Source organism: Lagenorhynchus albirostris, chromosome 4 (assembly GCF_949774975.1).
Source record: "Lagenorhynchus albirostris chromosome 4, mLagAlb1.1, whole genome shotgun sequence".
NCBI lineage: Eukaryota > Metazoa > Chordata > Mammalia > Artiodactyla > Delphinidae > Lagenorhynchus > Lagenorhynchus albirostris.
Genome location: NC_083098.1, coordinates 16,933,649 through 16,957,069, shown reverse-complemented (window position 1 = coordinate 16,957,069; position 23,421 = coordinate 16,933,649). Strand labels below are relative to the sequence as shown.

General features: G+C 37.5%; 1 long non-coding RNA gene across 1 annotated transcript in view; it reads right to left on the bottom strand.

The window, feature by feature from the left end:
* Nucleotides 1–15,607: 15,607 nt before the first annotated feature.
* LOC132519188 (uncharacterized) overlaps nt 15,608–23,421 on the bottom strand; it is a 32,471-nt gene continuing 24,657 nt past the window's right edge. Inside the window, exons 2-3 of the long non-coding RNA XR_009540111.1 lie at nt 18,666–18,737; nt 15,608–15,723 (exon numbers count right to left, since the gene is read on the bottom strand). This is a non-coding gene — a long non-coding RNA (uncharacterized LOC132519188). The remainder of the gene's footprint in view (nt 15,724–18,665; nt 18,738–23,421) is intronic.

The following is a 23,421-nucleotide window of genomic DNA, read 5'->3' as shown; positions in this document are numbered from 1 at the left end:
GGGAGACAAAATTTGGAGTTTAAGGACCTAAAGAAAAGAGGCTATGGTAAACCCTCCAGACTTTCAGTTGAGACCCATGAAGGGAAACATCCTAGAAAGAGTACAAAGTGAAAATATGGAGCTATCACAAAACTGAAATTCAGGGCCTCCCTGGTGGCGCAGTAGTTGAGAGTCCACCTGCTGATGCAGGCGACGCAGGTTCGTGCCCCAGTCCGGGAAGATCGCACATGCCGCGGAGCGGCTGGGCCCGTGAGCCATGGCTGCTGAGCCTGCGCGTCCGGAGCCTGTGCTCCGCAACGGGAGAGGCCACAGCAGTGAGAGGCCCGCGTATCGCAAAAAAAAAAAAAAAAAAAAACCCAAAAAACTGAAATTCAACTGTGAATTGGTACAACCCAAGAGTATATTCAAGGTGATATATCCCTATTCTAACTACCTACAGGGGAAAAAAACCCCCAAAAACCGAAATCCTTTTTTGGAGAAAGAAAGCATGATCCAGAGTTTCAAGTTATCACTACAAATTTTCACACACAACACCCAGTATTTTGTGGAAAATTATAGGTATGCCAGGACATGACCACAACCCAAGAGAGAGAAAAAAAAAACAACAGATAAAAGAAACAAACACAAAGAGATCCATATATTGTATTTATTACGTATGAACTTTAAAATAACCATTAATTAATACATTTAAGTAAAAGATGAAAAGATAAGGGATTTCAACAGAAAACTGGAATTATCAAATTATCTTTGAAAATTCTAGAACTAAAAATTATAGTAACTCAAGAACTTAGCTAATGAGCACAATAGATATTAGACATGGCTGAAGAGAGGGTTGATGAAATATAAGAAAGATCAGAAGACATTATCCAGATTGAGTTATGGTGAGAAAAAGAGATAGGAAATGCAGAAAAGAGCTTAAGAATTCTGGGGCATGATGACATTTTCTGATGTACACGTAATCTGAATCCTAGAAAGGAGAGGACAGAGAATGAGCAGAAGCAATATCTGAAAACATGATGACATAAATTCTTAAAAACTTATGAAAGACAAAATAATAGAATCTAGAAGGGTTATGAACTTCAAGCAGGATAATTAAAACACCATCTAGACTAATAATAAACACATTATTAGTCAAACTGCTGAAAGTGAAATATAAAGAGAAAATCTTGGAAGCAGCCAGAAGAAAAACAGTAAGACGCCTCAACAGAAATAATGAAAATAACAACAACAGAAAAAAAAACTAGAAGTTTCTGTAATCAAGTGAAAACAAATACCTTAGAATTCCAAACAGGCAAAACTATCCTTCAAAATTTAAATAATTTAAGATGGATCATAGAACTAAGTGTAAAAGGTAAATGATAAAACTTCTGGACTAAATAATAAGAAACTATCTTCCAGGCCTTGGGGTAAGCAATTATTTCCTAAACAAAACATACTAACCACAATAAAGAACACTGGAAAATTGGACTTCACTGAAATTAAGAACTTACGTACATGAAAAGACAACGTTAACAAGGGAAAAGGGAAGCCAAAGATCAGAAGACTACAATCATAAGGCATATCCACCCAAAGACTGTTACCCAACAGGAAGGCTGACTATACCACAGGGTTAGTGAGGATGTGGAGAAAGGAACTCTCATAGTTTGCTAATGGGAGTGTTAATTGGTACAGCCACTTTGGAAATCTGTTTGGTGGTATCTATTAAATGGTCTACTCTTAAATGATCAGCAATTTCATTCCTAGTATAATGAGTGCTTATGTTCACCATGTAAATGTACAAGAATGATCATAGAGCTTTATTCATAATCTCAGTCATCTGAAAACAACCTGAATATGTATCAATATGATATGGGATAAACCAACTGTGGTAATTCATACAATGGAATATTATTCAGAAAACTGCTACATGCCACAGAATGAATGGATCTCATAGATACAATGTTGTGCAAAAGAAAGCAGGCACAAAAAAGCATATACTGTATAAGTCCATTTATATGAAGGTTAAAAGCAGGCAAAACTAATTTGTAGTTATAAAGGTCGGGATAGTGTTAGCTCTGGGGAAATCTTGATTAGGAGGATACAACAGAGCCTTCTAGCCTGCTGGAAATTCTTCTAGAGTGCTTGAGCTAGGTCATGGTAACATAAGTGTTTACATATGTAAAAATTCATTTACCTGTAATGAAAGACATTTTCAGAAAAAGAAAAAAAATGAGAGACTTAATCAATAGTAGATGTGCATTAAAAGAAATAAAAAAGGCAGTGCTTCAATTAAAAAGAAATGATCCTTGATGAAAGCATGGAAATGCAGGCAGCAGTAAATAGCAACAGAAAGGGTCAAATGTGGGTTAACATTAACTGTATAAAACAATAATAGTAATGCCAAATGACATTTGTAATATCTAGAACTAAAATACCTGACAGCAATAGCACAGAGGGAGGCAAGGAGCAGTTAACAGAGTGGAAGTGTTCCAAAATCCTTGCATTGTCTGGTACTTGTAAAAGTACTAGTTTATAATAGACCTGAGTAAGTGAAGGATGTATGTCATAATCTCTAGAGAAGTAATGCAAGCCACAAATGAGAATCACATAAGTAGATCTTCAATTTCTAGCAGTTATATTTAAAACTAGTAGGAAAAAAACAGGTGAAATTAATTTTAATAATATTTTTCTAACCTAATATATCTAAGATATAAATCAATATAAAATTATTAATGAGGGTCTTTAAAATAATAAGTCTTCAAAATCTGTTGTCTTACTTTTATAGCACATCTCAAAGTGGACTACCCACATTTCAAGTCCTCACATGTGGCTACTAGCTAACATACTGGACAGCCCAGCTCTAGAGCAGTGATTCTCAAGAAGAGGGATTGTGACACACAGGGGATATGTGACAATGTCCGAAGACATTTTTGATTGTCATGATTGTAGCAGCATGGGTGGTACTATTGGTATCTAGTGGGTGGAAACCATGGATGCTGCTAAACATCCTATAATATACACAGAACAGCCTCCTCCCAGCCCATAAAGAATTCTTCAGTCCAAGATATCAATCATAACATGGTTGAGAAACCCTGCCCTAGAGTAACCTGTAAAATAAAAGTTAAAAGTTATATAACTAATAAGCTAATTGTGGGAAGGAGGAGAATGAACGGTAAAAACTACTTGACTAATTCAAGAGAGTAAAAGAATGGAGAGAAAAAAGGACTATAGAACAGATGGGACAAATAGAAAACAAGTAGTTATATTAGTTAATTTATGCTAAATAAATACATGGATTAATATTCTAATTAAAGATTAAGATTGTCGGATGGGGAGAAAAGTCCCTACCTATATGTTGCAAAATTTTTTTTACATATTAGGGTGCATAAAAGTTGAAGGTAAAATGGTTACAAAGGCTATACCTTGTAAACTCCAACCAAAATAAAACTGGTAGAGCAATGCTAAGATCAAAATAGGCTTTAATGCAAGATGTATTACTAGAAGCAAAGAAAGATATTTCATAATGATACAAAGGTCTTCCATCAAAGTGATGGAAGTGACTGATTTAAAATTCCAGATGACCACATTACTTCACTGATATAAATGTTTCAATGTCTCCCCATTGACCTTGAATAAAGCTCAAACTACAATTATAGTAGATAAGTTCCTCCAATAATCACCTGCTTTACCATTAACATCTCATGACATTTCTTCTCACAAAATTCACGTTCAGCAGTGTTGAAGAGCATGCAGTTACTCAAAATTATCCTATCATTTTATTTTTTTTATTTTTTAACATCTTTATTGGGGTATAATTGCTTTACAATGGTGTGTTTCTGCTTTATAACAAAATGAATCAGTCATACATAAACATATGTTCCCATGCTCTCTGTGTTTTTGCTCGTTATTAGTCCCACTCCCTGTAATGCTTTTCTTCATAGAAATCATCTGAAAAAGTTCTATTTATCTTTCAAAGCTGTATTCTGTTATATCCTAGCTAAATCTTTTCTGACTGACCACCATATATAATTCTTCCCTCTTCTGTGTACCTCTGTACCTCACGGATACTTAAAAAATAATTTCTTGTACAATTCTGCTGTTTCTGGCAGCCAGCAGGAAGATATTAGGCACTCAGTAATATATTTTTTTTAGAAGTTACAGAATTTTATTTACTAAAGCAAAAATTTAGCTACAGACCTCTCCGACAACATTAAGCGCAACAACATTCGAATTATAGGGGTCCCAGAAGAAGAAGAGAAAAAGAAAGGGACTGAGAAAAAAATTGAAGAGATTATAGTTGAAAACTTCCCTAATATGGGAAAGGAAATAGTTCATCAAGTCCAGGAAGCACAGAGAGTCCATTACAGGATGAATCCAAGGAGAAACATGCCAAGACACATACTAATCAAACTATCAAAAATTAAATAAAAATAAAAAATATTAAAAGCAGCAAGGGAAAAACAACAAATAACATACAACGGAACCCTCATAAGGTTAACAGCTGATCTTTCAGCAGAAACCCTGCAAGCCAGAAGGGAGTGGCAGGACATATTTAAAGTGATGAAAGGGAAAAACGTACAACCAAGATTACTCTACCCAGCAAGGACCTCATTCAGATTTGACAGAGAAATTAAAACGTTTACAGAAAAGCAAAAGCTAAGAGAATTCAGCACCACCAAACCAGCTTTACAGCAAACGCTAAAGGAACTTCTCTAGGCAGGAAACACAACAGAAGGAAAGACCTACAAAAACAAACCCAAAACAATTAAAAAAATGATAATAGGAACATACATATCGAAAATTACCTTAAATGTAAATGGATTAAATGCTCACACCTAGCGACATGGACTGGTTGAATGGCTACGAAAATAAGACCGGTATATATGCTGTCTAGAAGAGACCACTTCAGACCTAGGGACACATACAGACTGAAAGTGAGGGGATGGAAAAAGATATTCCATGCAAATGGAAATCAAAAGAAAGCTGGAGTAGCAATTCTCATATCAGACAAAATAGACTTTAAAATAAAGACTATTACAAGAGACAAAGAAGGACACTACATAAATGATCAAGGGATCAATCCAAGAAGAAGTTATAACAACTGTAAATATTTATGCACCCAACATAGGAGCACCTCAATACGTAAGGCAAATGCTAACAGCCATAAAAGGGGAAATCGACAGTAACACAATCATAGTAGGGGACTTTAACACCCCACTTTCACCAATGGACAGATCATCCTAAATGAAAATAAATAAGGAAATACAGTTTTAAATGATATATTAAACAAGATGGACTTAATTGATACTTATTGGACATTACATCCAAAAACAACAGAATACACTTACTTCTCAAGTGCTCATGGAACATTCTCCAGCATAGATCATATCTTGGGTCACAAATTAAGCCTTGGTAAATTTAAGAAAATTGAAATCATATCATGTATCTTTTCTGACCACTACGCTATGAGACTAGATATCAATTACAAGAAAAAAATCTGCATGAAATACAAACACATGAAGGCTAAACAGTACACTACTTAATAACAAAGAGATCACTGAAGAAATCAAAGAGGAAATCAAAAAATACCTAGAAACAAATGCCAATGAAAACACGATGACCCGAAACCTACGGGATGCAGCAAAAGCAGTTCTAAGAGGGAAGTTTATAAGTACAATCCTACCTCAAGAAACAAGAAACATATCAAATAAACAACCTAACCTTACACCTAAAGCAATTAGAGAAAGAAGAACAAAAATACCCCAAAATTAGCAGAAGGAAAGAGATCATAAAGATGAGACCAGAAATAAATGAAAATGAAATGAAGGAAATGATAGCAAAGATCAATAAAACTACAAGCCAGTTCTTTGAGAAGATAAACAAAATTGATAAACCATTAGCCAGACTCATCCAGAAAAAAACGGGAGAAGACTCAGATTAGTAGAATTAGAAATGAATAAGGAGAAGTAACAACTGACACTGCAGAAATACAAAGGATCATGAGAGAGTACTACAAGCATCTCTATGCCAATAAAATGGATAACCTAGAAGAAATGGACAAACTCTTAGAAAAGCACAACATTCCAAGACTGAACCAGGAAGAAACAGAAAATATAAACAGACCAAGGACAAGCACTGAAATTGAGACTGTGATTAAAAATCTTCCAAGAAAACAAAAGTCCAGGACCAGATGGCTTCACAGACGAATTCTATCAAACATTTAGAGAAGAGGTAACACCTATCCTTCTCAAACTCTTCCAAAATATAGCAGAGGGAGGAACACTCCCAAACTTATTCTACAAGGCCAGCATCACCCTGATACCAAAACCAGACAAAGATGATGCAATGAAAGAAAACTACAGGTCAATATCACTGATGAACATAGATGCAAAAATCCTCAACAAAATACTAGCAAACAGAATCCAACAGCATATTAAAAGGATCATACACCATGATCAAGTGGGGATAAACATCCCAGGAATGCAAGGATTCTTCAATATATGCAAATCAATTGGTGTGATATACCATATTAACAAATTGAAGGAGAAAAACCATATGATCATCTCAATAGATGCAGAAAAAGCTTTCAACAAAATCCGACACCCATTTATGATAAAAAGCCTCCAGAAAGTGGGCATAGAGGGAACTTACCTCAACATGATAAAGGCCATATGTGACAAACCCACAGCCAATATCATTCTCAGTGGTGAAAACCTGAAACCATTTCCACTAAGATCAGGAACAAGACAAGGTTGCCAACTCTCACCACTATTTTAATCAACATAGTTTTGGAAGTTTTAGCAACAGCAATGAGAGAAGAAAAAGAAATAAAAGGAATCCAAATCAGAAAAGAAGTAAAGCTGTCACTGTTTGCCGATGACATGATATTATACATAGAGAATCCTAAAGATGCTACCAGAAAACTACTAGAGCTAATCAGTGAATTTGGTAAAGCAGCAGGATACAAAATTAATACACAGAAATCTCTTGCATTCCTATATGCTAATGATGAAAAACCTGAAAGAGAAATCAAGTAAACACTCCCATTTACGACTGCAATGAAAAGAATAAAATACCTAGGAATAAACCTACCTAAGGAGACAAAAGACCTGTATGCAGAAACTTATAAGACACTGATGAAAGAAATTAAAGATGATACAAACAGATGGAGAGATATACCATGTTCTTGGATTGGAAGAATCAACATTGTGAAAATGACTATACTACTCAAAGCAATCTACAGATTCAATGCAATCCCTATCAAACTACCAATGGCATTTTTCACAGAACTAGAACAAAAAATGTCACAATTTGTATGGAAACACAAAAGACCCTGAATAGCCTAAGCAATCTTGAGAAAGAAAAACGGAGCTGGAGGAATCAGGCGCCCTGACTTCAGACTATACTACAAAGCTACAGTAATCAAGACAGTATGGTACTGGCACGAAAACAGAAATATAGATCAATGGAACAGGATAGAAAGCCCAGAGATAAACCCACGCATATATGGTCAACTTATTGTTGATAAAGGAGGCAAGAATATACAATGGAGAAAAGACATTTTCTTCAATGAGTGGTGTTGGGATAACTGGATAGCTACATGTAAAAGAATGAAATTAGAACACTCCCTAACACCATACACAAAAATAAACTCCAAATGGATTAAAGACCTAAATGTAAGGCCAGACACTATAAAGCTCTTAGAGGAAAAAACTTAGGCAGAACACTCTATGACATAAATCACAGTAAGATCCTTTTTGACCCACCTCCTAGAGAAATGGAAATAAAAACAAAAATAAACAAATGGGACCTAATGAAACTTAAAATGTTTTGCACAACAAAAGAAACCATAAGCAAGATTAGAAGACAACCCTCAGAATGGGAGAAAATATTTGCAAATGAAGCAACTCACAAAGGATTAATCTCCAAAATTTACAAGCAGCTCATGCAGCTCAATATCAAAAAAACAAACAACCCAATCCAAAAATGCGCAGAAGACCTAAACAGACATTTCTCCAAAGAAGATATACAGATTGCCAACAAACACATGAAAGAAAACTCAATATCACTAATCATTAGAGAAATACAAATCAAAACTACAATGAGGTATCACCTCACACCAGTCAGAATGGCCATCACCAAAAAATCTACAAACAATAAATGCTGGAGAGGGTGTGGAGAAAAGGGAACCCTCATACACTGTTGGTGGGAATGTAAACTGATACATCCACTATGGAGAACAGTATGGAGGTTCCTTAAAAAACTAAAAATAGAATTACCATATGACACAGCAATCCCACTACTGAGCATATACCCTGAGAAAACCATAATAGAAAAAGAGTCATGCACCACAATGTTCAATGCAGCTCTATTTACAATAGCCAGGACATGGAAGCAACCTAAGTGTCCAATGACAGATGAATGCATAAAGAAGATGTGGCACATATACACAATGGAATATTACTCAGCCATAAAAAGAAACGAAATTGAGTTATTTGTAGTGAGGTGGATTGACCTAGAGTCTGTCATACAGAGAGAAGTAAGTCAGAGAGAGAAAAACAAATACCGTGTATATGGAACATATACGGAACACATATATATGGAATCTAAAAAAAGAAGAAAAGGTTTTGAAGAACCTAGGGGCAGGACAGGAATAAAGACGCAGATGTAGAGAAGGGAATTGAGGACATGGGGAGGGGGAAGGGTAAGCTGGGATGAAGTGAGAGGGTGGCATGGACTTATATATGCTACAAAATGTAAAACAGATAGTGGGAACCAGCCACATAGCACAGGGAGATCAGCTTGGTGCTTTGTGACCACCTAGAGGGGTGGGATAGGGAGGGTGGGAGGGAGACGCAAGAGGGAGAGGATATAGGGATATATGTACACGTATAGCTGATTCACTTCGTTAGAGAGCAGAAACTAACATACCATTGTAAAGCAATTATACTCCAATAAAGATGTTAAAAAAAGAAAGAAAAAAAGACTGAATAATGAAGAAACAGAAAATCAGAATGGACCAATTACTGGTAAGGAGATTGACTCAGTAATCAAAAATTTCCAAGCAAAGAAGAGTCCAGGACCAGATGGCTGCACTGGTGAATTCTACCAAACATTTAAAGAATTAGTATCAATCCTTGTCAAACTCCTTCAACAAATAAAAGAGGAGAGAACAATTCCAAACTTATTTTCCAAGGCCAACATTACCCTGATACCAAAACCAGATGAGGACACCCATGATGGTTGGGGGAAGTGGGTGAAGGTAGCCAAAACGTACAGACTTCCAGTTTTAAGATAAATAAACTCCGGAGAAGTAATGTACAGCATGGTGACTACAGTTAACACTACTGTGTTGTTTATTTGAAAGTTGCTAAGAGAGTGGATCTTAAAAGTTCTTATCACAAGAAAAAAGAATTGTAACTATGTGAGGTGATGGATGTTGACTAAACTATTGTGGTAATCATTTCACTATATATACATATATCAAATTGTTATGTTGTACACCTTAAATTAATACAATGTTATATGGCAGTTAGACCTCACTAAAAATGGAAAAAAGAAGAATTTGCAAAGTAAATTTGACACTTACTTAACAATAATCCATACTTGTTATTGTCCTGAATGATAATTGGGAATCTGTGGTGAACAATTATTTTAATGGTTGCAATTATATTACTGTTACAGTAGAGTCAAACTCTTTCTCCCTCTTTTAAGAAATTAATTTTCTTGATTTTTTTCAATAAAAATGGTAAATATTAAAAGTCTATTCTGATTCTATAGGCAGTTTAACTTGATCACACTCATGCTGATTGATTTACACATTGAAAAATCCTAGATCTTGAATTCCTACTTCACAGACTTATGGGGATTAAATGTTGTTCAAGTTTATGTTGTTGAAGATGAATTGTATTCCTCAAACCTCTTCCCCTATTATCCAGTCAAGACTCAGGGCAGACAAGACCATTCCTCTTACCTGTACTCCCTGCCATAGACAACCTCATTACATGACGAAAAGGAGCAGGTTGAATAAAGTGAATGATGGGCAAGGCCCAGGAAGTAATGGATTCAGGTTTTTCATTCATTCCTTCTTTCACAAATATCTGGATGCCCTTCTTAAAGCATCTGAACAACATGTCTGTTCTCTCTTTCCTTAAGGGCTTGCCTGAGAGTATAAGGCAGCACAGATGGGGCTCTGAAGCAATGGATAGATGCTCAAAGTTGGGAAATAAATCTTATCTTTCCACATAATGCAAGTGCTACCTATTGTTTTTAGCTGCCAAGTACACTAGTCAGATTACAGGCCAACTCCAATCATACCTCTAGTGGCAAAGCTCATTTTCCTGGGCATGTGGCTCAGACCAGGTCAGTCAGAATACTTCTTCCTCTGGTGAGGTAAGTCATCTGATCCAAGCCACAGTATTTCACCAGGATTGTTCTAGATGGAGATAGCAAGGAAGGGCTTACTTTTGAATACTAGAGTTAGAAGTCTGTGAAAATAGATGCCAGTGGTCTTATTGCTCATCCTGTGGAGATAATGAAACCACAAAGAGACAGGAGAGTTACAGATACAGTGAGATATGAGAGAGAGGCAGACAGAGAGAGACTAGGAGACACTGAGTGGTGTTTCCAGGTCTGAGGCTCTGAAAGCTGACATTCCTCAGGGTGTTTGTTAGTCAAGGAAAATTTCTGGGCAGAGGAGGCTGTGTCCTCAGCTCTGTATCACACTTCACCATCTGGAGCTGAAAGCAGCACTGTTCATGCCCACGGCTTAGAATATGTCTTATATAAACAGTTTCTTCAACCTCCGACCTCCAGGTCCTTATCTTCTACCAGCAATGTCCTCAACTCACATGTCACAAGAGAAGCAACTTTTTTCACGTATAAAGGAGTCAATCTCAAGGGAGACATTCACTCAAGGGAACCAAATCTGTTGAAATTCAACTCCTGTCAACCCAGTGAACAATCTTTTATATAATTAAACAAACCCTTCTTTTAAAAATTGTCGTCTTTGCTGTATATTTACATAACAAAAAATTCAAGAGGTTTAATCAGAACAAAGGGGCTGTTTGTCCCAAATGTGGTTCCATGTTTTTGTGAAACAAACAAACAAACAAAACTATTGGCAGCTTTGAAATGGAAATTTTTTTCAGCTCCCTTACTCTTCTGAACCAAGGTGTAAAGATTCAGTCCTAATTCTAGCTCAAGGCACCCTGCAACTTTCTTCCTCCTAGTAGTCTGTGCAAGAAGCTTTTTGCAGCTTATGCCCTACAAATTGGAACTTAATCCTTTGGATGGTAGGGCAGGTGACTTTTCCATTTTGTTCCAGATGTCACTCTAAAATTCCAGTGCAGATCATAAGCATCTGAGTGGGGTTGTTCTGTGAGTAGTTAGAAATGTAGGACTAAAACAAAGTGAAATGCCCAGGAAAGAAAAAGAAACTTAGGAGAAACTACTGTGGAGGTAATTAGTTGGAGTAATCTGTCATGTGATGGGTTCAGAGCACTGTGACTTAAGGACACCTGTGGCACATTCTTTGGGGCAGGACTAGAAGCCTCCAAAAGAGACCAGGTTATGGACTTCCCTGGCAGTCCAGTGTTTAAGACTCTGAGCTTCTATTTCAGGGGGCACGGGTTCAATCCCTGGTCAGGGAACTAAAACCCCACACGCCAGTTCCCACACACCGAGAGGTGCAAAAAAAAAAAAAAAAAAAAAAAAAAAGAAGCAGGTTAGAACACAATGCAGCCCTCATAGCTCTATCTGGGTGTAGTGCAAGCCCTCCTAATTTCTTGCCCTGCCTCTTCGGAAGACACTGTTGCCAATGTGATAACAGCTGAAATCCTGATCAGTCTCTTTCATCCTAAGTATTCACAATAGCTCTCTCTTCAGTCTTGATGCTTTTGCTGCTTGACTGGGTTCCTGACCTGGCCCCACTCCCCTTTCTGCTTTTGTTATTCGTATTAACAACATAAAAGGGATTTTGACCTTCTACGTGACATGAGATAGGACACAAGATAGTTTGGGTATTATTTTTGTCCCTATGAAGAAAAGGGATGGGTATTTTAAAGAAAGACCCATAATTACCACGAGTAGGACTATGTTAGAAAAGCTGAGCTGCAACAAGGATGGGATTTCAACTGCAGAATGAGAACTAATAACTGGATTGGCCTCATTTTCCTCCATCTCCATCCTGCTGTTTAGTAAGAGACTAGAAGCAGACACTGAGGAAGATTCAGGGTTTGGTGAGATAACATAGGCCCACTGCAGGTTAGGAAAGTCTAGGGTATTGAACTTCTGCTAGAAATGGTTGTATTAAATATTATCATCTTGGAATCCTGGTGTTTCAGATATGATAGATTGGCTTATATAATACGCATGCCACCCACTTCCCTGACTTTTTCTTATCTGACTCTATTACAGCAGCTGTAACCTAAAAACCCAATTTCCCAGCCTTTCTTGAAACTGAAGTGCTATGTGACATGGTTCTGGCCTATGAGGTATAAGCAGATGTGATTTAGCACCACTATTTTCCCTCTCTTCTTTTTGCTTGGTTTTTGGTTTTGGAGGACTGGAGGCACTGACGCCATTTGGTACCATGAGGCGACAAGTAAGAGGGCAAATGAGAGCATGATAAGGATGATAGACTAAAAAGGTAGAAAGAGTCTGGGTGTCCCATGGCATTGCTGAGCCATAACATTAGCCTGGAACTCCCTATCCCAGGACTTGTGTCAGTGAGACAGTAAACTTCTATTCCTTCAAGCTAGTGCTTCGCGTCCTTTTCCATATCTTAGCACACAGGGAAATGCTAATATTCATGTTCCACATGTAGGTAGATAGACAAAGCTGCTTAGGACTGTAGACAATCTCTCATACCTTAAATACCCACTCTAAAGACTAAATGATCACTATCTCAGCTTACTTTTAACCATTTGCAGCTCTCAGAGAATTCTGATTTAAGCCACTTTTAGGCAGGGTTTCTTTTCTCTGAAGCTGAACACATCTTCGCTGCACTAGATTCTGAAGAGAATCTTGGGAGGTAAGAAAGTAACTTTTAACCTGAGAAAAAGTGAATGACTTAGCTAACTGAAATTCATAATGAAGGTAAAAAGCAAGTTAGCCTCTGTAAGGTAAAAGGGAAAATGCGGTATGTAAAAAAGAAATTCTGCTGAAAAGGAGGGATTTCTGATTTAAAGAATCAGAGGGTTGGGTTTCCCTGGTGGCACAGTGGTTGAGAGTCCGCCTGCCGATGTAGGGGATACGGGTTCATGCCCCGGTCCGGGAAGATCCTACATGCCGCGGAGCGGCTAGGGCCGTGAGCCATGGTCACTGAGCCTGCGCGTCCAGAGCTTGTGCTCCGCAACGGGAGAGGCCACAGCAGTGAGAGGCCCGCGTACCGCAAAAAAAAAAAAAAGAATCAGAGGGTTGCTCATTGTGATGACACCAAAGTAAAGGCTCTGCCTGGCGGATGGAATGGAGATGGAGGTCTACAGAATCAAGGGAGGAAAGACAAGACTAAGGGAAGTGGAGCTGTTACATTACCTTAGGGTATAGAGGATACTGGAAGAAGGTACTGTTGTAGCCTGAAGGTATCCAAGGAGAAGGAAGAGGTCTCTGCTAGAGGAGAACTGTGATGCTGTGAACAGGGGAAGGGGAGTTTGACTGAGGATTTACATTTCACAAGATGAGACTGGAAGGGAAGGTGCTCACTCTATTGTCTAGAAGTAGCATTGGGAATCTAGGAGAATATCAATTCTGAGGAATGGACCATATATTTCTCCTTCTCTCAACCTTGCCATTCCCACACCTCCCCTTTGACCTTTTCCTGCTCCTCCTCTTCTGGTCAACTTAGGTTAGATTGCAGCATTGAAAATAAAATATATAGATGAGTATATTTTTCCAAACTTCCTTGCCTGATGACAAAGATTCTCTCCTTGACCGAACCCTACTCAGTTTCCGTAGAACTCTTTTTCAGCTAGGCCTGACTAGGTGTTCCTTTCAGCATTTTCCAATTTTATCAAGAATCCTGATAAGCCACTTTAACCCTCAATATGTAATTTGCTTCCTTATCTGCCACCATCCCCCAGGTGGTGTCTGATCACCCTGGCCTGCCTTCAGCAAGAATCCTGTTAGGTCAGTTTCGCTAGACTCCCCCCTTACCCCTGATATTTCCTCTTAGTAATGACCACCCCCCACTCCCAGCTCTGCTCCATGGCTAAAACCTCCCACTTGCCTCTGCTGTATTGGGAGTTGAGTCCAATCTCTCTCTCCCACTGCAAGATCTCACTGCAGTTTGTCTCTACATCCATTGCGATGGTCCCCCTTGAATAACATCTGCCTTACTTACCACCTTCAACAAGGGTCATGGATAATATTTTCTTTAACAATTTGAATAATATTTTTTCTCTAATGTTGATTAGGAGTTAACAACAATGAAATGATAATGGTTATTACTGTAGATAATATAGGTATTACAGACAATATACTGTTGAACGCATACTAGATGTCTGATACCATTCAAAGTGCTATACAAATATTAACTCATTTAATTATCATAAAAACCCAACCAACTTTGTGTTAAGGCAGCATTGAGCATTATGATTTGGTGTGTGAAAGACAAAATGCACTAGACAACTAAGGAAATTATTTTATTTGTCTGACTGCAGTAAAGAGACTATTTAATGAGGAATGTCTCAAAGAAAAGGGAGAGGCCTGGGGTTTTATAGGGGCAGACAAACAAGGGTGTCATCTGCCATGTGGGGTAATGCGGAATGACAGAGACATCTCGGAACATGTGAGGCCAGAGTTGTGCTTTGTAGTTAGCCATTTCCCAGAACATGAAAGGGTACACGGATTTCTCAACCACTGCTGCTCGAAACACAGAGTTCAAATAAAAGTTCAACACTGTCAGGTGAACGAAGAATGAGAGAAGTATCTGAATGTATCAAACAATTTAATGATAATTTTCATTAAATTTCATTCAACTCTACACCCCTAATTCAAACCCTTTAACGTTAATTAAATGCAAGGCCTGTTATTCTACATGTTATCTAAAATTATCTACTGTCAAATTTAAGGAGAATGGAAAACAGGATCATCCTCAGTGCTACATCTTAAGAAAAGCCAACATGTGATAGACAACTGGAAGGTGGTTACTTATGATACAAAATGATGGCTTAAAGTTTTTAACAAGCTTCCCAATGATTTAATTTTGGAAATAGTATCAACAGTGAAAGGCCACCCAAGAACATAATAATAAGAAAAATAAGATTGCTCTCTGGGAAAGCTACTCTTATGGCTTTTACAAAAAATAGGAACAGGTCTGTCTAGGTCATAGGTTATCCCCAGAACATCAAATAGTGCTTTGCATAGTGTAGGTCTCAAATATTTGCTTAAATTAGTGACTTTGTAGGAGTAAACTTGGAGACTGTGTAGAACTACACGATTAAAGATTTTGGGAATGCCTCAAACTCTAATCAAAACAACCTAGGTGCAATCTTGAGAGGCAAGTCTGGAATGTGATTAAAGTTAAATAAGTAAAACCCTAAGTAGTGGTATATCTCATTTAGAAAAATGATGTAAACATAGGGGTTCAAAACACACCACCCCCCAAAATACTAATTTGGCATATTAACTGTTTTGAGCTACAGACACTAGAAAAACAACAAATGCAAGAAAGGCAAGCTGACCTCCCCTTTTCTTCCTGAACACAGGAGAGAAAACTCCCTTGCAAAAGATGTCCTCCTGCACCTGGAGGAAGAGAACATTCTTATCACCAGAGACAGGGAGTCAAGGTTGTGAAGAAACTGCACAAACAAACCTTGTTAAACTAACCCTTATCTTCCTTTACTCTCCCCATGTATTTTAGGTACTTTTCCATAATTACTACAGTTTGTTCAATCTAGTATACAAGCACGCAGGTCTAACCACTTTTTGGGTCTTCATTTTCCTGTGAAGACATCCATGTACATGTGGAAATAAAATTTATATGCTTTTCTCCTGTTAATCTGTCTATATCAATTTAATTCTCAGGTTCAGTCAGAGGCCCTAAGAGGACAGAGGAAAAGTTTTGTCTCCCTTACATAAACAAAAAGGTAAATTCTGTTTGGGGTAGAGAATATGAAACCCCCAGATACAAAGTTGCTAACGTCCATCCAAGCACTGTCCAGGCAGAGAATGTTCAGACTGATGAAAATGGCTGAGGAGGTGACAGCTCCAAGCTTCTTTAACCTGATTCCCTTAACCAATATAATTGATGTCCCTATTCTAATCCCATGCTTCCCAAACAACACTGTAATTCAATTTGGCTTCCTGTGGCTGTCAGAGGAACAAATCTTGGATTTAGTACTAACCGTGGCAGAATCGAACTGTAACCATACATTTAGCTATTTCTTTACAGATACACCATTAATGGACTATTCTTCCTTGGAAACTAAGAGGCTGAGAAACACAAGCAGTATTATGGTTCGAATTATATTTTAGATAGACTTTTCAGGCTACAGTGTGAAGACTAGATTTAAGAACTATAAGACTGGGATCAGGCTGACTAGTTAGAAGGGAGTTTTTGAGATTGTCCAGGTAGGAGATAATGAGGACCTGAATATGGAACCAATACAGGAAACAGTTCTCTGCACCCTTAATGGTATTGGTTATTATCTTCTAAATCTGCTTATTTTATAGGTGAGTAATGTTACCTCATTGATGTTTGGATTTCAATGTCTTTTATTAATAATGGAGATAAATATTTATCACTTGATTAATTCTTTTGTTTGACTACTGTTTAATTTTTAAAATTTCATTTTTCTTTTATAAAATGCTTCAGACCTTAAATGTACAAGAGATTCAAATTACCTAGAATTAACCAACAATGGTAATAGGGACATTTAATCACACAAAATCGAATAACACCAATTGAAATGCAAAGCAATCCTATTTTACTTCAATGTAATGCATTAACTTTGGTCTGATCTTCAGCTTTGATTTACACAAAGTTGCCTGGGAGACAGAATTTACTGTCTTAGCATAGACCAAAGGATTTGTGCTGGAAAAGGAGTCCAAAAAATTAATTCTAAGAAACTGAGTAAGTTTATCCAGAATTCAAGCAGTCCCAAGGCTCAGGAAAATAATTTTTTAAGTAACGTTAGAAGAGCAATTCATAAGCAAACTCCTTTATAATATTTTTCTTCCTGATGTTTATTTATTTCAAAATAAGCAAAGATGATAGCAACAAAGGACTTTCTGTTGTTGTTGTTAAAAGAAAGTGATATCATCCACAATCCCATCACGAAAACACGTCTTATTTTAATTTTTTTTTTGCGGTACGCGGGTCTCTCACTGTTGTGGCCTCTCCCATTGCGGAGCAGAGGCTCCAGACGTGCAGGCTCAGCGGCCATGGCTCACGGCCCTAGCCGCTCCGCGGCCTGTGGGATCTTCCCAGACTGGGGCACGAACCCGTGTCCCCTGCATCGGCAGGCGGACTTTCAACCACTGCGCCACCAGGGAAGCCCTAATTTTTTTATTCTTTAGTTTTTGTATCCATGTAGTAGTGTGACTTTGATACCTCTATCTTGTTTGGGAATTCACTCAAAAGAATATCTCCCCTTTTAAATGGCAAAGCTACTGGGTTTTCTACAGCAATGATAGCTAGACATAACTATTAGCAATATCTAATAGTATTAGATACTATTGCAGTGATTGCTGAACGATTTCTTTCCATGGGCCAACAATTCTTACAACTCAAACTCAAATTTGTAAGATGTGCAAATAGCATTTTAAAATCACTTTACAAATCATTTTGACTTTAGTCATTTCTTTTTATTTCTGTTGTTCTCAAACAAACGCTTGCTAGTATGAAAGTAATATGAAAGTACTGTAGTATTGTGAAAAGGATCCTGGAATCAGAACTGGGCTTTTATCTTAGCCCTGTAACTTATAAGTCACACATTTATCACAAATCTTTTTGAACTTTAGTTTTCTCTTCTGTAAATAAAAACTGTACATGACGGGCTTCCCTGGTGGCACAGTGGTTGACAGTCCGCCTGCCGATGCAGGGGACACGGGTTCGTGCCCCGGTCCGGGAAGATCCCACATACCGCGGAGCGGCTGGGCCCATGCGCCATGGCCGCTGAGCCTGTGCGTCCGAAGCCTGTGCTCCGCAACGGGAGAGGCCACAACAGTGAGAGGCCCGAGTACCGCAAAAACAAAGCAAAACAAAACAACTGTACATGATTCTTCTAAGGATTGGATAGTGCCAAATCATAGACTGTGCACTCAGTGAACAAGGTTATGGTTATCAAAGGCGGAAGGTGGGGGGGCAATAAATTGGGAGTTTTGGATTGACATCTACACACTACTATATTTAAAATAGATAACCAACAAAGACCTACTGCGTAGCACAGGGAACTCTGCTCAATATTCTGCAATAACCTAAATGGGAAAAGAATTTGAAAAAGTATAGATACATGTATATGTATAACTGGATCACTTTGCTGTACACCTGAAACTAACACAACATTGCTCATCAACTATACTCCAATATAAAATAAAAATTTTAAAAAAAGGATGCTCCTTTATACTGAATTATGAAGTGACCTAATGGGTGTGGTCAAAATATCAACGCAGAAAAATCTATGCTTACTTGAGCTTTCCTGAGAACATGTGAGGGTCTTTTGATGGATGGCTATAATCAATACCTGAAATACATTTGCCTTTTTTTCATCCAGCACTGCCTCCAACTCTTAAGACTGCTTGATTAACTTCAAAGACTGAAAAACAAAAGTGTAAGCAATAACAATGTAAAATAAAATTCATATTTTATGACAAGAAAAATTTAAACGTAAAAAATTTTCTCTGCTCTTTGGCCTCCTCTCCCCATTATTGTGCACTGTGTATCTATATTATGCATCAACCAAACCTCCCCCATCGGCAGAAATGCCTGCTCAATCGAAAAGAGCAACATTCTCCTAGCATCAACAAGACAACTCCTTAAAAGATCATATTCCTTTTTGATCCTGTAAGGGGCCAAGATGACGCTTACACTTGGGTTGCATAAACTGTCAATAATACGTCATATAATGCACAGCCCTCTGTCTCAAAAAACTTATATAACTGTGCCTTGACTTCTAATAGGTAGAACAGTTCTCAGAGATTTCTGAGATGCTCTTCCAGGGTTATAATCCTCAAATTTGGCTCGAATAAAAATTCCATTTCTTTCTTAGATCTACTGATTAATTTTTCATTGACAACAAGCAATGGAGAATTTATTAAGTTACAAAATTTCTTTAAAGCTATGAATAACTGTACTTAAAATTCTTAGGTAAGAAAAAGAAACAAAAGGCATCCAAATTGGAAAGGAAGAAGTAAAACTATTTCTGTTCTCAGATGATATAATCTTATATACAGAAACTCTAAAGATTCTGCACAAAAAAACCCTGTTAGAACTAATAAATGAATTCAGCAAAGTAGCAGGGTACAATGTTAACACACAAAAATAAGTTGCATTTCTATACACTAACAGTGAGCAATCTGAAAACTATGAAAACAATTCCATTTACAATAGCATTAAAAAGAATAAAATACTTAGGAATTAACCAAAAGGGTGAAAGATTTGTATAATGAAAACTATAAAATATTGAAAGAAATTAAAGAAAATGAAAATAAATGGAAACATATTCCATGTTCATAGATTGGAAGACTTATACCGTTAAGATGTCAATACTACCAAAAGCAATCTACAGATTCAATGCATCCCTATCAAAATCCCAGCAATGTTTTTTGCAAAAATAGAAAAATCTATGCTAAAATTCATATAGAATCTCAAAGCATCCTAAATAACCAAAAGAATTTTGAAAAAGGAGAGCAAAGCTGGAGGACCTACATTTCCTAATTTCAAAACTTACTATAAAGAAACAGTGTGGTACTGGCATAAAGACAGATCTATGATCAGCAGAACATAATAGAGAGCCCAGAAATAAATTCTCTCATATATGGCCAGCTGATTTTTGACCAGAGTGCCGAGACCATTCAGTGGGGAAGGACAGTCTTTCCAAAAAACGTGCTGGTAAAACTGTATATCCACATACAAAAGAATGAAGTTGAACCCCTACCTAACATCATACACAAAAGTTAACCGAAAATGGATCAGAGATCTAAATGTAAGGCCTAAAACTAAAAAACTCTTGGAAGAAAACATAGGGCAAAAGCTTCATAACATTGGATTCAGCAGTGATTTCTTGGCTATGACACCAAAGGCACAGAAAACAAAACAAAACAAAACAAATATAGACAAACTGAACTTCATGAAAATTAAAAAACTGTGTGTATGAAAAGACAATATAAACATAGTAAAAAAGGCAACCCAGAGAATGAGAGAAAATATTTGGAAATCATATATCTGATAAGGGGCTAATATCTAGAACATACAGAGGACTCCTAAAACTCAATAATAGAAAAATAAGAAATGCAATTAAAATATGAGCAAAGGATTTGAATAGACATTTCTCCAAGGAAGATACACAAATGGCCAACAAGCATATGAAAAGATGCTCAGTATCCCCAATCATTAGGGAAATGCAAATAAAAAGTACAATGAGAGGCCATCTCATATTATGATAGCTATTAAGATGTGGAGATCCTAGAATCCTTCTGCACTATTAGTAGGAAGGTAAAATCCTGTGGCCACTATGGAAACAGTATGATGGTTCCTCAAATAATTAAAAATAGAATTACCATGTGATCTAGCAATTCCACTTCTGGGTATATATCCAAAAGAACTGAAAGCAGACTTTTGAAGAGATATTTGTACTCCCATGTTCACAGCAGCAGTACTCACAATAGCTAAAACGTGGGAGCAGCCCCAGTGTTCACAAACTGATAAAGGGATAAGCAAAATGTGGCATACACATACAATAAAGTATTATTCAGACTTACAAAGAAAATTCTGATATATGTTACAACATGGATGAACCTTCAAGACATTATTCTAAGTAAAATAAGCCAGTCACAAAAAGACAATACCTATGATTCCATTTATATGAGGTACTTAGAGTAGTCAAAATCACAGAGACAGAAAGTAGCATGGTGGTTACCGGGGGCTGGGGGGAAGAGGTGAATGAGGCGTTACTGGATACAGTTCCATTTTACAAGATGATAAGAGTATGGAGATGGTGGTGATAGTTGTACAACGTTATCAATATACTTCATACTACTTAACTATACTTAAAAATGGTTACAATGGTAAATATTTTATGTATTTTACCATAATAAGAATGAAAAAAAATATGAGTAATAATTATCCCTAAAATTTCGTGAAGTCTTCTTGTTTGTGTCAATTCTTTGTTGTTTTCTAGCACCATGCCTTGCCTAACACGCCGGGTATGACCTGAAGAAGCCCTGTAGGCATATGCTCTTTGTTGCTCATCTCATGGAGGGAAAGAGTAAAGACCATCCAACACTATTTGCAAAACTAGATTCTGGCAACTTGAGATGGATTCTGGTTCCCACTACTGCAAAAAACAGTAGAATTTCTAGCCCCTTGTAGATATTGAGGGGTATCAGAATATACCACCCCAAAATATGCCTCTTTGGTATATGGATTATTTTGAGCTAAAGGCCACTGAGAACCAAAAGATGCAGGAAAAGCCCTACAAACAAGACCAAGTTTTCCTTTTGTAAAGGAAATTACATTTATAAAGGAAATTTTCATTTGTAGAAATGTCTCCCTCTCTCCTACCAGAAGAGGACTCTTAACACTCTTAGCAATGAAGAAAGCACCAACTCAAATTTGCATAACAAACCTTACCAAACAACCCTGTTTACCATACTTTTCCCTGGTCACTTTTTTTTTAAACATCTTTATTGGAGTATAATTGCTTTACAATGGTGTGTTAGTTCCTGCTTTATAACAAAGTGAATCAGTTATACATATACATATGTTCCCATATCTCTTCCCTCTTGCGTCTCCCTCCCTCCCACCCTCCCTACCCCACCCCTCTAGGTGGACACAGAGCACCAAGCTGGTGTCCCTGTGCTATGCGGCTGCTTCCCACTAGCTATCTATTTTACATTTGGTAGTGTATATATGTCAATGACACTCTCGCACTTCGTCACAGCTTACCCTTCCCCCTCCCTGTGTTCTTAAGTCCATTCCCTACGTCTGCGTCTTTATTCCTGTCCAGCCCCTAGGTTCATCAGAATCTTTTTTTTTTTTAGATTCCATATATATGTGTTAGCATACGGTATTTGTTTTTCTCTTTCTGACTTCACTCTGTATGACAGACTCTAGGTCCATCCACCTCACTACAAAGAACTCAGTTTCATTTCTTTTTATGGCTGAGTAATATTCCATTGTATATATGTGCCACATCTTCTTTATCCATTCCTCTGTCGATGGCAATCCTGGTCACTTTTATATAGCCTGCCTCCCCTGTCCAAAAGCCCCCAAACCCCTTTTCCTTTGTTGGTCTTTAAACTCACGTTCTAACCATCCACTTGTGTTACTTATCACTGAGTGCTCCCATGTGTATATGTGCAATGCACATGTTAATAACCTGCTTGTTTTTCTCTTGTTAATCTGTCTTTGGCCAGTCTAATTTGTAGGACCCCTACTGGTAACACTAACATGGGCAGAGGAGGAGATTTTCCTTCACCTACAACATCTTCCTTTTCTCTCTGAGCACAAACCATGGATGTGCCCCTTCTCTACTTTGGTCCTGGTTCTTTGCTTCTCATAGGTAGTATAACCTTGACCAAATCACTTGCTACTTCTTTCCATTGCCTCCAGATCTTACACTTCAATAGTAACAATGACATCAGTTATTCCTACTTGTAAGCCTGCTTTGAAAATCATAAGAGATTTGATATTATTCCATGTGGAGGACCTAGTTGACAGAAATTCCTATGAGGTCATGGGAAAGAGCATATTCTGCTTATAAGCTGGTGAATTTGTTGGAGTTTAGTTGTAATCCTGCCCTAGAGCAAGTGATGTTGAGAGTTTCTTTTTCATCACAATCTTACTATGAGTCTCTGACAAGAGTTTGGTAACCTGGTTGGGAAAACAAAACATAGAAATGAAATGTTTATAGAACAGCAGCAAATTCTTCCATAAACCTGACTTTTTTTTTTTCTCCCTGCATCAAGGCTCATATGTCATTGATCAATTAGAAGTCATCTCCTTTTCCTCTTAATTCCCATGGTACTATCTACAAGTTGAATTATAATAATTTCTGTGCATATATTTTCTGTTGGTTTTCCCATCAGGAATAGCCCTGCCAGCAGGACAAACACACTCATCCCTGTATTTGAGTGGGTTTGCCTGGGTTTGCCCAGTTACTCTACTTCCATAGCCAATCAACACCCCCTTCCCTTTTTTGTTAATACATTCTTTCACTAGCTATGTTAATATATTCAATAAAGTACTTCAAATCTTGCAGACTTGACTTGGCAGGAATT